Source organism: Mustela erminea, chromosome 4 (genome assembly GCF_009829155.1).
Source record: "Mustela erminea isolate mMusErm1 chromosome 4, mMusErm1.Pri, whole genome shotgun sequence".
NCBI lineage: Eukaryota > Metazoa > Chordata > Mammalia > Carnivora > Mustelidae > Mustela > Mustela erminea.
The window spans coordinates 1467163-1480680 of NC_045617.1; the positions used below are offsets into that span (position 1 = coordinate 1467163).

At 49.2% G+C, this 13518-nt stretch overlaps 1 long non-coding RNA gene across 1 annotated transcript; it reads right to left on the reverse strand.

Moving 5' to 3' along the window:
* Nucleotides 1-498: 498 nt before the first annotated feature.
* LOC116587941 lies at nucleotides 499-13266 on the reverse strand. The gene is made up of 6 exons (XR_004284704.1): nucleotides 12708-13266; nucleotides 9356-9527; nucleotides 6806-6894; nucleotides 5839-5987; nucleotides 3849-4071; nucleotides 499-3404 (listed from the first exon to the last, which is right to left on the reverse strand). It is a non-coding gene; the product is annotated as an uncharacterized LOC116587941 (long non-coding RNA).
* Nucleotides 13267-13518: the final 252 nt, after the last annotated feature.

A 13518-nucleotide genomic window follows, 5' to 3' on the forward strand; every position in this document is an offset into this window, starting at 1 on the left:
TGCCAACGAGGTGGAGAGGAGGGCGTGGAGGCAAAGACAGGGAAGGGAGGCCGGGGCCGGCCAGGGCAGCGGGAGAGGACGGCGGGCAGGGGCGGCGGGCAGGGGCCTCCTCCAGAGGAGCGGTCAGGAGCCCGCAGGACGTGGGCTTCTGGACTCTCCCGCCCGCCCGCAGCCTCCCGCGTGCCCACCAGGGGGCGCCCTGCCCACGCGGAGCCGAGGCCAACCCGGAGGGGGTTACCGCGACCACACGGGTTCCAGAGCGAGCCCATCTGCAGGCCTTGCCCGGGGTCTGAGATCAGAGCGGCCGCCGCAGGACCCCGGCGTGAGCTCCCCGGGAGGCAGCCAGAGGCCCTTCCAGAGAAGAGAGGGCCCCGGGCTCAGGGGGCACAGCCCCTAGGGTCACCCTGTGTGACCTTCCTGGTCAGTCCCTTTGCTCTGACTCGGGCCTTTTACTTAAGCCCAACATTGTAAGTCAAGCAAAACAGACAGTTTACCTCCAGAACGTCTCAGTCTTGCATTAGGAAAATGCTGGAAAAAAACACAGAAAGCCCTCTGGGATGGGCGGCCAAGCTGCTGTTCTGGGCCCCAACGGTCCTGAGGTCAGTGTCTCTCAGCTGGTTTGGAAAGCTGCCTGGCCAGGGCTGCCTGCCCAGCCCCTCTGAGGACCCCAGCCCAGGGGAGTCCCGACCGGAGTGAGCACGACACGGAAACCATTCGCCAATGCCTTTGTGCTGGTTTCTGCTCCGTAAAGTGAGGGCGAGGCCCCCAGGCTTTGCAGGGCTCTGGGAAGCTTCAAATGACACAATCGTTAAAACCAGAGACTGTCACAGGTAATGCACATGAAGACACTGTGCCCTCCGGTGACAAGGACGGACTCCTAAGTTCACCAAGCGTTTCTTTGTTGCCGGAAGCACGTGGGCCCAGCGCGGGGGACGAAGCCAAATCAAACACCATTTCTCCCCCCGGAGCCCTCCCTTCACAGTCCAGAGGACTGCCCCGTTTTGATTCAGTGCTATTAGTGTTTTTTACTACAGTTTGCAACCCAGAAAAAAAAGTGATTTACTTATAAAGATGATTTATTTATAAACAAGGAGTACGGAAGGCCGCGGTTGACCGTGGGCAGGCCCGCAGCCACTGGCTGAGCACGTCACCGAGCTCCGCGTGGAAGTCAGCGGCAGCCTTCAGGGGCCCGAAGCCCCCAGCCCCATGCACGCTCGCCCTGCACACACTCCCCTGCACCTGCCCATGCGGCCACGGCCAGCAGACCACGGCCCGTGGGCCCCCGCAGCCTACCAGCTGCTCTGCAGGCCTCTGAGCTCTGAACGGCTTCTAGCCTCGTAGAGACGATGAGGAACAACCCAAGAAAAACGCTGTTTCGTGACATGTGACCACGGTAGGAACTTCCGGCGCCACGCCCAGGTGGAAACGTGCTGTCGCTCTAGTCGTCGGAAGACCTACGGGAGACCCTCGACTTCGTCCCTTGTTGTCCGCCCAGAGGACAGCATGTTCACCGAGACTCGTCCTCAGGGGGTTTGCCCCCATGGCCCCACACGCCCCACCCCCCCCACACGACCCCCCCCCCACACACACACACCCCCGGGGCTGCTGCCCTCCCACAGGATGAGTCTGCCCGAGCAAAGCTAGGCGGGGATACGGCCTCTCGGGGCGCAGGAGCCAGTGCCCCATGCGGACCCCGGAGCCCGCAGCCCCGCCCATGCTGCACGGTGTGAGGCAGCCGCTCCCTCGCCCCCTCGTGGGCCGGGCTGCGCTCAAGGAGCCCCGTGGCAGGGACACGGGCGGGCCGGGCATGGGGGAGGGCCACGGAAGCAGGAGTCAGGAGGACACGGAGTCAGCTGCCGTCCTGTCTGGCAGACGCCCCCCACACTGGGCAGAAGCCCAGGAAGCCCAGGCGCCACTCCGAGTCACGCTCGCTCACGAGGAATGAGAGATTGTGATAAAATCTGATGACGCGGTTGGTTTCGTGCTGCTGCTTCCCGGTGTCAGGAAGGAAGAATCGTCCCGACTTGAGTTGTTTCTTCCACTGCTTCTTCCATCGGTCGTGGGCACGCGCTGTCAGCGCCCTTCGGGGCCGTCCTTCTAAAGGGGGACCCCAGCAGGGGCCCATCCTCACGGGGGACCCCGAGGACAGCCGCAGCGCCACCGGAGAAGGCCGGCACGGAGCTGGCCCCGAGGGCGGGCGGGCCTCTGTCTGCCCCGGGCTCCCTGTGAGCCGGACGGGACGTGCCCCGCGCTCCGGGCAGGTGTCCTTCTCTATGGGCCTGGCCGGAGGGCCACCGGCGCCGTGGTGACGCCCCAGTGGGGCCTCATCTCCTTAGTCACTCCCGTCCTCTCTCGGGCGGTGCTCACCGTGCCCCTGACTAACAACGCAGGAGAGCGCGTGCGCCCCACCCTTGACTCCACACCCTCCCTGTCCGGGAGATGTCACTCAACACGGGCCGAATCGGACTCCACACCCGGCTCCTCCGCCTCCCGCTGTCCTGCGGACACTTGCCGGCAGGTCCTCCTTCCAACCGGAGCGCGCCTGCCGGGGACAGTCCGGACCACCTCCTCCTCTCTGTGCTCCCGCGTGCCGCGTGGGGACCCCGTGGCTGGGTGTTCGCTCCCCCGTCCCGCTGAAAGTGTGGCCGCTGACCGGGCAGAGTGAACGCTCAGCCCACGTCTCTCAACGCCTAGATTCGAAGCCTCGCACAGACAAGGCTGTTCTCTACTCTTCAAGCCAGCTGAACAGCGGCTGATGCCTGCAGATGCTGCTGACCCACGATGCCTCGTCTCAGGACGCCCCGGGTTTTCAGTCACTTCCTCTCGACCCCGCACTCCCGGACGGGGGCTCCTTTGCAGCACCGAGGGCCTCACTTCCCCAGCTCGACCGTGAGCTGAGACTGTAACCCAATAATGCTTGTGGCTGGTTCATGACGAAGACGGCGGACTCGGTCCCTTGTGGATTTAAAACAATCTTTTCATATTCTTGGAGAAGAAGGAAGCAGATGATCGTCATTTACAACAACCCTAAGAAACCTGAGGACTTCTAAGCCTCTGGTGCCACTTTATATGGTGGCCCGGGCATGCACATTGTCCCATAAGTGGCTGCCCAGGGGGCAGGGTCAAGAACACAGAAGGCTCTGTGTGCTGCCTCTGCTCTGCGCAGGGCGGTTGGACATTCCGCGAACAAGTCCACAGCGAGGCTGCGCCCTAAGCTGGACTTGCGGGGGCCCCCGGGTCCGAGTCTGTTATTCGACGTATAAGACAACTCCCGCTTTGCTGGAAAGCCTCTGGGCTCGCACACAGTTTTAGACCAAAATGAAGAAGCAGCTGGTGGTTTCACGAGCCCCTCGGTACCCCCACTGAAGGAGCTCAACACGTCTCCGAGCTCAGGTCCTCGGCACCTGTCAAGGACACGCAGTCACCGTGAGCAAAGGTCACGAGGTCACCCTCATGTGCAAACCCAGACCCCGGCCCATGCCCGGAGTCCGTGGCACTTGCCAAGCAGGAGCCAGCCCACAGGTCTGGGACACGGGACACCGAGGGCCTCTGCGTGCTGGGCTCCACTCTCCAGGCACCTTGGTGGCTTGGCCGGGGCTCCACCACGACTCCACCTGTGGCTGGACCCCCTCACATGTGCGGACAACAAAGAACAGCTCCCTCAGAAGGTGCCCCCCGCACACCTGCCGCTCCCTGGTGCACTTTCCCCTGCCCCCTCCACCCACAAGACTATCTTGGTGGAGCAGGATTCCATGAGGCATTGGCCCCCTGAGAGACTTGGGACCCCCAGCGTCCCCACAAGAAGCCACCAGCCGGAGAACCAAGCCCAGGGCTCCGTCAGAAATCACCTGCATTTCCCCGACTCTGCACAAAACGAGGCAGTGAGAACAGCCCCCAGAGAAACAGGACGAGCCTCGGGGTGCCGCTGTGCCCCTGGGAAGGGCTTGGACCACAACCTGGACACGTACTCCACTGCTCTCGGGTGTGCAGGGGTGCGGGCGGCTGGCTCGAGCAGCTTCGGTGCAGGGAATCGTGGTGGCCTCAGGGACCTAGGGCTCCACAGATGTCCCCCTGAAACAGAAGATTAGCAGGGAGTTAGCCAGTAACTTCGGGTGTAACTTCAGGTCCCGTCACCTCCCACGACCTCCTGCCCTCCACCAGTGCACGGGGCTTCCTGCGGGCTAGATGCAGAAGCCGGCTTGACCTCGGGACGGCCCCTCAGGGTCAGCAAGGACCGCGTGGACCAGCCGCTCACAGACTGCGGCTGGAAGCACCTGGGAACAGGGCCTTCTGTCCCAAAGCGTGGTGACTCGAAGCCAAACTTCCCCCCCACTTCATCTGCGGGTACACAGGACGGCTCCAACCACTTCCTGCCACCGCAGGACCGGAGGTGCAGGAGACTCCCCAGCAAACCACCCATCCGCCAACAAGTCAACCATCGTTTTCTTTAATCCAGTGCAAAACTGTCCCACAAACTTGTCTAATACAGAAACATGCCCTAAAGTTTCCTCTTTCTCAAAGATTCAAGTGTGTCCTTGCCTTTAAGTGTTTGCAAATAACGTAGTAGTTTCTAGAAAGTAGAAACTGTGGACATGTGGGCGATACTTTTCGGGACTCCCACGTGGTGGGTGTGTGTCCAGGAAGGAAGGACAGATTCAAACACAGCGGCAGGACGGCAGGGGCCAGCAGCCATCATCCTGGCCAGAGCACTGATGCCCCACCCAATTTTCAACAATTTCAACAAACTTCCTTCTACCGTGTGTGATTCCTACTTAGAAAATGTAGCTACTGCAATTAATTGCGTCTCCATCAGTTAGGGTCCCGTGCGGAACAGTGTTTTACTGCTTTTATTGTGTCCCCGACAGCTCCGCACATGACTGACCTGTGGTCTCGTTAAATGGTCCCAGATTTTTCCTGTTTTACTCTATTTTTGACAACATCTCTCATCTCTAATAGAGAACTCTTACACGCCCACACTAAATATCCCAGTTCAATTTTTGGCAAAAGATTCGAACCAGGAAGATGTACAAATATTTTATAACATCAAAAAAAGATGTTCAAGGGGTAATTTGGTGGCTCCGTCGGTGAAGCCTCTGCCTTCGGCTCAGGTCATGATCTCAGGGTCCTGGGATCGAGTCCCGCATCGGGCTCTCTGCTCAGCTTCTGCCTCTCTCTTTACCCCTCTCCCAACCTGCACTCATGCTCTCTCTCTCTCTCTCTCTCTCCCTCGAATAAAATATATTTTTTTAAATGACCATGTGTTACACATCGCCTACAAACACAGGGTGTCCTTTCGGTTTTTAGCAGGGGACACACACACACACACACAAATAAATTTTACTTTGCTGCCCAGGTCTACATTACCATGTGCCAATGTAAGGACAGACACAGACATATGGAGCCTTTACCCCAGATTATCTGCCATCTCAAAATCCTGGGCAGTAAAACTAACCCCCCCCAAGGAGGGTATCGGGATGAGAATTCATGAAAAAGTAGTATTGGAATAATACTACAGTAATAATGGAATTATAATGTATGATACTATAAATTCCTGAGCACAAGACAGAAAACAATGAAAAATAAAAGGAATTAAGATATGGCTTCATTTTCAAGAACTAGGAACTCTACTGGCCGTCTGTCAACCCATTTACTTGGCTACCTGGTACCTGCTTTCCGTGTTGTTGAAATTCATTGTGACTTTGCAAATCAAGCCCAGTCAAGTCAAAACGCCGGAGTCTGAAAGGCTGCTACCATTTTAGGAGGTTTGTAGTGGCTTTAGGCAAAACACAACAGGGAAGTTTCAGTTCTGACGGCTCTTCCCCACCTAGTCCGACTTACCCAACACACACAGCAGTTCCTTCCCTGTGGTTTGTGCCCTGGGAGCACTTTCTTGGGGAAAAGCTTCTCCGGGGCCCCGTGGAGCTTCCTGCCTCTGTGAGGCCAGTCAAGACACAAGGACGGAAGGTACTGCTTCCAAACAGCCCCTGCTTTACGTGGAAAAGCCAAAATAGAGAGAATTCTTAAGGCACCTCATGAACATCGAGAACATTGAAAACTTATACGAATGTGAATTCAGACTTAGTAAATCATCCTTCTAGTTTTTTGAAACCAACGGAAGCATCGTCGCGTAACAAACCCTATCACCACGACCACCGTCGCCAGCTGCACAACTTTGTTAACGGGTCATTCCCTTCAGTAAAAATAAATAAGCTGTTACAGCCTTCTCGGAGTACTGGGTGAGGAACACCTACGCCGGTCCTCACTTTGAATATCCCGCTTCCCGGCCATACAAATGTGGTCCTATCGCAGCTCCAGAGACCTGAAGGCAGAACTAAGCTGGCGGCTTTTACTTCATAAGGCAAGGGGAGTCACTAATTTGTTAACTTTTTTATTTAGTCACTTGGGTAATGCTTTTAGGAAAAGCAAAAACTGTTGGTGTCTTACTCTTGATTTCAGCTCAGGTCATGATCTCAGGGTTGTGAGATGGAGCCTTGAGGCAGGCTCTGCGCTGGGCAAGGAGCCCGCTTGAGAGCCCCCCTCCCCTTCTGCCCCTCTCCCCCATAAAAGATATATATTAAATAAAATTAAAAATCAATACATAAATACAGGAAGTAAGGAGATCAGGTCACCTACAATCCCTTTACCTAGATGGAAACTTTAACATTCCCAGTGCACAGGCCCTCACACTCCCTTGTGTGTGAAACACTCGCACGCACACTTTCCTGATGGAACCACAGAGTTTATAACCTGCAGTTTGTCTCAGTGATGCATCAGGAGCATTCTACCGCGTCAACGACTTACTCACATGGACTGCAGTGGACGTCGCCCTCAGATTCGATAGAAAGTGATGAGCCTCAGGACAGACGAACAGGTCAGAAGAAGGACGAGCTCCAGCTGTGGGTGTTATAACAGAGGCAGCATTTCCATTCAGTGCAGGAGCCTGGGGGGCTCAGTTGCCTGAGCATCTGACTCTTGGTTCCAGCTCAGGTCATGGTCTAAGGGTCGTGAGATCAAGCCCTACGTCGGGCTCTGCACTCAGCGTGGAGTCTGCCTAAATTTCTCTAGCCCTCTCCCTCAGTCCTTCCCCCTTCTCTTTCTCTACAATAAATAAATAAATCTTTTTTAAAAAAGAATATAGTTTGCCAAAATACTGATTTCATGTTGAAATAAGGAAGAATTTTTAAGTAAGACAGTCATCATAAAAGATATCAGAAAAAGAGAAAAAGAAGAACGTGTTAAGCACTGATGTGTCGAGAACACCACGAAGCTGGAGGAAAACCACAGACTGGGCAGGGAAGAACGCATGCAACACACAACAAACACCAGCCAGAACCAGCAAGATGAAGACAACAGGTGAAGACTGAGCAGGAAGGCCCAGAGGTGGGAAGTAAAAGCTCTTAACAAACCCACGCAGAGACGTTCGTACTCAGTGGAGTCACAGCGTCGGTCGCCAGACGGACACTGAGATACTGTATCTTCACCACTCGAAAGTAGTTTTCAGAAGGAAGACATTCAGTATCAGCAATGATGTGGGTTTGGAGTTTGCACTAACACGTACTGGTTACTGCTATGATCCTTCTGAGAGAAAATCTTGGCATGTTAAGATAAAAACACAGATGCTCTCAGACGTGAGAAACTCCAGTCCTGAGAACACAGCCCACAGAAATCAAAGCAACAATAGCAAGGCCACATGTATGGGAATGCTTTCTGCATTACCGCTGCAGTAGGAAGACATGAAGCAACCAAGTGTCCGTCAACAAAGTGTGACTAACTGTGTCCGCAGAGTGAAACAGGGTGCGTCTGTTCAGAGTTGGATGTAGCAGCTGTAGAGGGATGCATTTGGCGTAAGAGCTGAAGGGAGGAGGCGGCTGACGGAGGAGAGAGGGAGGGAGAGGCAGGCGGAGCGCAGAGAGATCTCTGAGGATGAGCGATATGTAGATGGACAGAAAGAGAGACACATGACAGATAATAGAAAGAAATGATGGGTGGCTCGATGGGACAAGCGGATGGATGGATGGACAGTGGATGGATGGATGGACAAGTGGATGGCTGCCTGGCTGGATGGTGGATGGGCGAGGCAGTGTGTGGGTAGCTGGATGGATGGACAGACTGGCACACAGGTGACAGACAGAGAAGAAGTTATCAAGGTGGTAAGTGTCAACAGTGTTGAAAGTGTGCGTCCCTCCATCGGATGCGTGACAAGAGCACAGCCTCGCTTCTGTGATATTCCCCCCTTGGGTACATAACAGGAACCAGGAGGAACCCTTAACAAAATGAAACCAAGGAGCATCCTACAAAATAACAGGTCCAGAATCTTCAAGTACAGTCATAATTCAAGAAGAGTTTGAGCCACTGCTCCAGCTTGACAGAGACCAGCAGGATGGGACAGGTAAATGCATTAGTCTGGACAGGGTTGTTCTGACCTGAAGGACGCTGATGAGATAACTGGGGAGATCTGAGTTGAATATTAGATGGTAATTATGAATCAACATCAATGTCTTGATTTTAACTACTAAAATTAATGACTAATGATTAATTAGTTACTTTAATTGATTTTTTAAATTATCCCTTACTTAGGATAATGCCTTTGTGTGTAAAAAACACACATTAAAATATTAAGGTATTAATAGTGATGGGCATTCTCAATGGTTCTGGGAAAACAGGAGAACGTTTTTCATACTGTACATATAACTTTTTCACAAGCTTGAGACTTGCAAAAACTTTGTCTGAAGGCATAAACTTCTAGTGGATTCTCATATAAAGTAATGTATAGAGCACATGTCTTCCTACCAAAACCAGATGAACATGATAGTAAAGAAATGAACAAACAAACAAAAAAAACAAAGTATGATCTATACCCACAACTGATGTAAGTGATTAAAATATCTAGGGAGGCATGGCGCTAGTGTCACAAATACCGCCCTTCGCATCTGACCCTGGGCGACACACAGCACTCCAGCCAGCTCTGCATCCTCTCTCTCTACCATGAAACCAAACTCAAGTGCCAGATACACCTTCCTGTTGCCTCCCAGGTGAACAGCATCCAGGAATCCTCAAGTCACAATTGGAAAGAGAGAGTCAAAGGTGAATAGAAAAGCTGACACCGTACAAAACAGAGACAATTAAAAACAAAACAGAAAGTTCGTATCCATAGAGAGATTCAAGAAGCTCCTATATCCCCCAAATAAAAATGGTATGATGTAAAAATGATCCAGAGAATAAGGTCCACCAAATTTTTCTAACTTGATGGGTATCTATCTTTACGGTTCAGTATGTCAACACTCATAGCTTAAACAATGTGATTCATAAGAGAGAAGAAAAGGATAAAATTCAAAAGCTCTCCTTCTTCTCGGACCTTCTGTGTCCTTATGTAACCAAATGTGGAGGCTGGTGGCTCTGCAGTGAACAGTAACAGGGAGCAGCAGATTTGTTCTTCAGGAATCAGAGGCTTTGGCTCAGGAGGCTGGATTCGTGACATGCACACCCAGGTTCTGGCCGGCTCTCCAGGGCCCAGGAAACAGCATTCTCTGTGGGTGCAAACAAAGACAGATTAAGTTCCTCAGAAATGGACAAGGATTCCAAGTTCATGGAAAACAAAGGATAGGACCAGCGAAATAGGAATGAGGTAAAGGATGGGAAAGCCAGAAAAAGTGCCGACCGTCTGCAAGGGAGCCTGGGGCCGTGGTATGAATCCATTTCCCTCCTGGGGGCCCCAAACTGTTCCCTGAGCTCAAACCCACTCTCAGGGGGCACTTGTGAGAGGGCATACCACTTTGATCTTGTGTGTGTGTGAGAGAGAGAGAGAGAGCAGAGTCCACTGCTCCTATGATTTAAAAATGAGCAATGGAAAGAGGGAGGGTTCCCTTAGACAAGCAAAAACCAGCTTTTCTGGGCCCCCTTTCGGCCTATGACACTAGGGACAGGAGACAATGGCAGAAGAAAGAAGGACAAGATGCTAACATTCCTTTATTTCTCACATTCTAGGACAATGAGATGCCAGGCATGACTTTTTCTAACACCATTCCACATGACGGCTATCCTCCTCTGCAGAGAGCTCCAAATTCAGATGTTGCCCAAGCAGGCAAGTGAGCCCACAATTTGATCTTAAGGTCAAGAGAATGAACACAATGTAAGACGGGGCAGGACCCAGCACTTTCCCAGTAACGGGTTCTTGTCTACACAAGGAGGTGTGAGCAATGCCGAATGGAGGAAGGAGAGGCCAATGAGTGAAGAATCTGTTTCGAGAGCCTAGAAGAAGTATCAAGTAAGTTATACCTTGAGTAAACAGACTGAGGCAAATAATGAGGAAAATAGACCGACAGATGAGAAAACAAACAAAAAAAGAATCAGCAAAGTCAAAAGACAGTGCTTTGAAAAAAAACTGTTAAAGTTGTGAAACCATTGCTAAGGCTGATCCAGGGGGGCAGCGAAGGAGAGAAAACACAAACAGCCAAATGACAGGGGAAAAGCTGGGCAGGGGTATGCACATTTGATACGTATTTGTAGACAATATCATAGAACACTTACGTCAACACAACTGAAAATACGGACACGATGAGAAGAAATCTGGAGCAATACATCTGCAACAAACTGACACAAGAAGAAACAGAAAGTCTGAGTAATTACACAGCTATGAAGGACTCTGACGCATAACTGAAAACATTTACACCAAAAAACCCAGACATAGGTGGCTTCATCTATATTCTACCAAATGCTCAGGAATGAAATTATCTTCATCGAACAGAAACCCTTACCTTGAGTGCCAAGAAGGGATATTTTCACTCAGTCTGTGAGGCCAGCACAGTCTGACTCTGAAAACCTGAGGAAAAGTTTACAAGAGAAAAGGAGGGGCTGACCTCACGCATGAAAACGGATGCAGAACTCCAAAACAAAACACGTCAAACTACATCCAGCATCATACAAAGGGGGAAAATACCTCATGACCAATCTGCTTTATCCAAAAATGCAAGGTTAGCTTTACATTTGTAAACTGATTAACATAATACATCAAATAGGGAAAAAAAGAAAGTAGTATAATCATTTCAATAGTAGAAAATATAGTTGGTAAAATTCAATATCCATTCTAGAAACAGAAGACAATTTCCTTGATCTGATAAACAGTATCTACAAAACACATTCAGCAAACATCATTTTTAATGGTGAAATACAGAAAACTTTCCCACCACCCTTGGACGTGAACATAGATGCTTGACATCATCACTGTTTTTGACATTGTACTGAACGTCCTAGCCACTGAAGTAACACCAAATAAACAGACAGGTGGGAGATAAAGAGATCGAGACAGAGATACACGGACACGGCATAAGGATGAGAAAGAAAAAATTAAAACTTCATCAGTCGCAGATGATATGAAAGTATATGGGAAAATATTTAAAAATTTAAAGATAAATTATTCAAGAGAATAAACGAGTTTAGCAAAGTTGTTAGAGATATCCCTGGCATTTCCATACATCACCAACAAAAATAAGGTAGCATTGACAAAAGTATAAGGGAAAAAAAACACCAAGAAAGAAGGGATAAACCTCACGAAAGATGTGCAAGATCTCTACACACAAAATTATAAAATATTATTTTGAGATATTTAAAAAATCTTTATAAAAAATTTTTATTCCATGTCCAAATCTTTATTCCATGTTTTCTTCCTGTCTAGAAGAAATAGTATAAAGAAACCATTTCATTCCAAATAAACTCTAGAGTTAATGTGTGATCCCTGTCGAAAAACCAGCAGGCTTTTTGCAGAGATCTACCTGCTGAGTCTAAAATTCACACAATATTGTCAAGTGCCCAGAGTACTCAAGACACCCATGAAGAACAAGGTGGGTGAGCATGCTCCACTGGGTGTCACCACAGCATAAAAAGCCACAATAATTGGGACAAGTGACAGGATAGGCAAACTAATCAAATAGAAAAGGGAACCCAGAACAGACCTAAATATATTTATGACAAAGATGGAAATGCATCACAGTTCAAAAAGGACTTTTTTTTTTCCCCAACAAATACTGCACTAGGTTATGTATTTGAGAAAAAATAGTGATTTCCCCCACCTCTTATAATACATAACCATTGCAGGTGGATGGTAGATCTAAATGAAAAAAGTGAAATCACAGAGTTCCTAGAAGCAGCATTAAATAATATCTTGAAGATCCTGAATGACCAAAAATTTCTTTAAAATGGCACAAAAAGGACCTATGATAAATAAGAATACAGAAAAATGAAGAGTTTCTGTTCTCCAAAAGACACCGCTAAGAGAGTCCACAGGTTGGGGAAGAGAGATATCTGAACAAGGGTTCATATCCAGTGTAACCCTCTCTCTGTCTCTCTCTGGAAGAAAATGTGAAGGAAGAATCATGAATTTTCCTGTAGAGAAAGCCAGCATCCAGGACCTCACTCCCTGCATTCATTATACGCCTGAGCAACCTGGAGGCAAGCGGTCTCGGAGCCGAGGTCTTATAAGCTTGTCTCATGCTGTTTCTCCACCAGCAGACAAGATAAGCACACAGGACTGAGAAAATAGCAACAGCAACAAATCATAGGATAACCTGAAAATCTCAGTGATAATAATACAAGGACCGGAGGGAATTTTCTCCTCCCGATAAAAAGGCATCTAAGAAAAACCTGCAGTTAACGTCAGACTCGATGGTAAAAGACTGAACATCGTCCCCAAATCAGGAACAAGACAAGCATACCTGTTCACACCACATCCATTTGACATTGTAATGGAAGTTCCAGGCAGAGCAGTAAGATAAAAAAAAGAAATTTAAAAGCATCCAAATATGAAAGGGAAAAAGTAAAACTGTTTCTATTTCCAGACAACATGATCTTGTAAATTTAAAAAATGCAAGGAAATCCACTTAACATTTACTATAACTAATACAAAAATTCCGCAGAATTCAACTGCTTATTTCTACAAATTAGCAATGAACATTCTGAAAACTGAATTAGAAAACATTTCCAGTTATGATAGTACCAAAAAGAGTTTTATAAATATTTTTATTAGAAGTAAACTTAGCAAAACAAATATAAGACCTGCACACTGAAAACTACAGAACACTGTTGAAAGACATTAAAGACCTAAATATTTAGAAAAAATCCCATGCTTATGGTTCAGAAGACTTAACCTTAACGGTGGCAACACTTCTTCAATCAATCAACAGATTCCATGCAATCTCCATCAAAATCCAAGTCAACTTCTTTGCAGGAATTGACCAGCTGATCCTTATGGATTCCACCCATATGGAAATGCTAGGGACCCGGAAGAGCCAAAACAATTTTGAAAAAGAGAAAAGTTGGATGACTTATGCTTCCTGCCTTTAAACCTCACCACGAATCTACGGTATTCAAAACGCTGTGGAATTGGCACAAGATCATACACACTACAGTAGCAGAACTGAGAATCCAAATCAGCTGATTACCGACAGGAGTCTCAAGACAGTTTGGACAAAGAACGGGCTTTCCAACAAACGGTGTCAGGACAGGGAGACACCTGCATGCCGAAGA